The following is a 3471-nucleotide window of genomic DNA, read 5'->3' as shown; positions in this document are numbered from 1 at the left end:
CCCACAACGAAGTTCGGATCCGACTTGAGGCGGCGGCGGCTCCGTTGACGACGGCGCCCGTGACGTGGGGCTTTGCTGCCCACGTCTAGGGATGTCGGCGCTACGACATCCGAGGCACTCGTGGCCTCGTGTGGTACTGTGGTGCCCACACAGGAAGCGTGTTCGACGCCTCCCTCTTCGGTTAAGGTCTGGGCGACCGCGTGTGGCACTATGTTACCCACACAGGAAGCGTGCTCGACGCCTTCCTCTTCGGTTAAGGTCTGGGCGACCGCGTGTGGCACTATGTTACCCGCACAGGAAGCGTGTCCGACGCCATCCTCTTCAGTTAAGGTCTATGCGACCGTGTGTGGAACTCTGTTACCCACCTTGAACACGCTATTGTCAATGTTCGTGACAGCTGCAGCTGTCTACGAAACAAGTTACCCGCTTGTGGACCTAAGTTACCCACTTGGTCAGCGCCTTCTCTGGGCGCTACCACCATCAACGCATCCTCGGAGTCGTCATATACGTCGACGACTCCCAAGCATCTGCTGGGTGCTTTGGTACCCCGGCAATTCTTGCGGGCGCCCCAGGTCTTGACAGAGGTGGAAACATGGCTCACCAATGCTCTGTCGGACTTCGCAGGGCGGCTAACCCATGGCCTTGCCTCGCCAGTCGATCCAGGGCTCGTGCTTCTCAAGCCAGGGCATGCCCAGGATCATATCATATGGATCCATATCGAGAACAGTGAACTGTTCGAGACTGCCAAAGTCCTCAAACTTAACGGCCAGATCCACTTGGCGTTGGGGACAGCGACGACCTTCCCGTCGGCCAGTCGCACTGACACCGTCCCGTTGCCCTTGCTTTCTTCTCAAAGCATCGGACACCTTGTTGCTATTACGAGCAACTGTCTGGCGGCGTGCGAAATTCTTCGACAAATCGATCAAGATTTTAAAGGGATGGTCGTAAGACTTAGCTCTTCCCCAGTAGGGCGCCCCGCCCCTACTGGCTCCCGGCTTTCCCCTGTCCTCGGGGTCCTGGCTTCTGCCAGCGACCCTTGAGGACGGGCTTGAGGAAAGACCGTCTGCGGAGTCTTTCCGCGGGACAGTCGCGCTTGAAGTGACCCATCTTCCCGCAGCCGAAGCAGCGGATGTCACGCTGTTCGACGGACCCGAGCTCCATGGGAACCGGTCCGTTGGGGCTAGTTCGGCCGGGAGTCGACAAGGAGCTCCCAGGCCATGCTGAGGCTAGCGTACGCGCCTGGTGATGGCTGTACACTTCAGGAAGATTCGACGGCTGGATGCGTACGTGCCAAGTCTAGTGGGTGTTGAGCTAGCCAGAGAGGTCGGTATTCGAGGAAACGAGGTAGTGGTGGGCATCACGGACACGGGATGTGTAGGCTGTACCACGACCAAATTATATCAAGATTAAACGCAATATTTTAGTATTTGGATAATTAAAGCTATCGGCGCGCAAAGTCGTCATGTACAATGGCTGGGCAAACAAAGCGGATGAAGCCGAAACTATCACTTGTGATCACGGTACTTACGTCGCTGGACTGTTAGCTGGCAGCTCAATTAGCGGTAAACATGCCAATCTCGGCATTGTCGACAAGGCACGGATAGCATTTACGGACATCGGGACCCAGAGCAAAACCTGCGCAGGTCAGCTGCATTGTGCCGCGTCACTAGTCACACCAACAGACGCCAGCGACTTGCTAGAGAGTCAAATTGACGCTGGTGCCAAGAGTTTCTCATTCTCGTGGGGCACACCTGGGTCGCTCACGAGCCAGAGATTTGGATGCTTTTATTTATGAAAACCTAGACGTCCTGGTGGTTGTGGCGGCAGGCAACAGTGGCGAGTCTTCGACTACTGGTCAGCGCACCATTTCATCTCCATCCGGTGCTAAAATCGTAATATCGGTTGGCGTATCGCTGAACTCTGCAGCTTCTTTCACAGACTTTGGGTGCCCTGATGTCTTCAATGAGCGCACAGTTGCATCGTTTTCCTCTGCAGGGTTCACAACGGACGGGGGGTTGAAACCGGATGTTGTTGCGCCGGGTATGAGCCTCTTGTCTAGTCAATCAGAAGCATCGGGGTCTACTAGAGAAAGTTCAGTAATTGCTCACTCCAGGGCACGTCACAGGCCGCGTGGCCTGGTGATCACTGGTGTCGCTGTACTTCTACATAACCGGCCATTTGCAACCGAGGTTGTATTTTTATCCGTATCACATTCTTATTGGCGGATCAGATGCAGTAGTCACAGTTCAAGTTCTCGCGAAAGCGATACCTTTGCAAATAAAACAGTATCACTTGCAAAAATAGTTGCACTGGGGGTTTGTATTTTCACTGGTTCTTGCAACTTGCGCATACAGAAAAAAACAAGTGGTGGCTCTCAGTTGGTTGCAGAAATTCCGCCACTCTCACAAGTCAAGGCTGGAGTATTGACTGGCCCGCTCGGACCATGCTGCTACGTACTTAGAGAGGTAAATTATGCCGTTCTCGAAGAGCTACTGGTCGATCAAGTCGCACTTGCAATTAAGAAATCGAGGAGGGAGGAAGCTGCGAAGGTGCTCGCTCTGTCGCTACTTTGGGCACCTCTCGTCCCGGATGGAAGATTTGATTATGACCTATTTCCGAATGTGTTCAAGCAACGCATTGTACGAGCCTACGTCAACATAGGATGAAAAGTCGCTGTGAATCATGTGAAGTGTGTGCCCTAATCCGTGACTTCGGCTTGTTGAGTGTAACGGGGTACGTAGCCCTAAGTGTACCCCTAGTTACATCAAGTGTGACACGTCACACCTCAAAAGTATGACACGTCATACTCCATAAATTTGGTACAAGGTACCAAGGTCGTCCAAAGCCAACCATTGGCTGGTGACATTGCATTTCTATCGGTGACTTATAGTTTGTATTATACCCAAGCTTTATCTACCTAAAAATATTCTCAGTTTACGTTCTACCGTAAATAGGTCACTTCGCTCTCTTTTGATAAAGAGAGGACATGTGAACTGCCGTTCACTAAGAGATTGTATACTCTCGGAAGCTAACTTCCTCAAGCGCAAGGTGCTGTGTGACCCCGTCACATTGAGATTCGGGATGCCCCTACCGATGGCAACGAAGCTGAGCAAATACATAGAACCCAGAGCAACATATTGCGGACAGTGCCCGTAAAGACTTCGCTGCACTCCATTCCCAACTATTTAGCCTGGAACGCTAAGTTGCTGGCATGTTGAGCGAGGGCTTCCGCTCGCGTACCGAAAGCCAGCGAAACCATCAAAAGGGATTGGCTGTCTACCGGCGTATTGCTCTAAAGCCTGTTGCAAGAAGAGTGTTGCCCAATACGCTCGTCGCCACCGAAGCATGCACAGATGGCAGTGCTGCGCACGAAGCTCACCACGCGGTACTGTCGAAAAGACCGAAGGATCTGTACGAGTGGTGGTGGGGGGGGAGGGGGGGGTACGAGTTCGGCTTAAACGGCTTAAAGCC

This window comes from Phytophthora infestans, genomic scaffold, assembly GCF_000142945.1.
Source record: "Phytophthora infestans T30-4 supercont1.143 genomic scaffold, whole genome shotgun sequence".
NCBI lineage: Eukaryota > Oomycota > Peronosporomycetes > Peronosporales > Peronosporaceae > Phytophthora > Phytophthora infestans.
The sequence above is the reverse complement of the archived record's forward strand: the minus strand, read 5'-3'. Positions refer to the sequence as shown.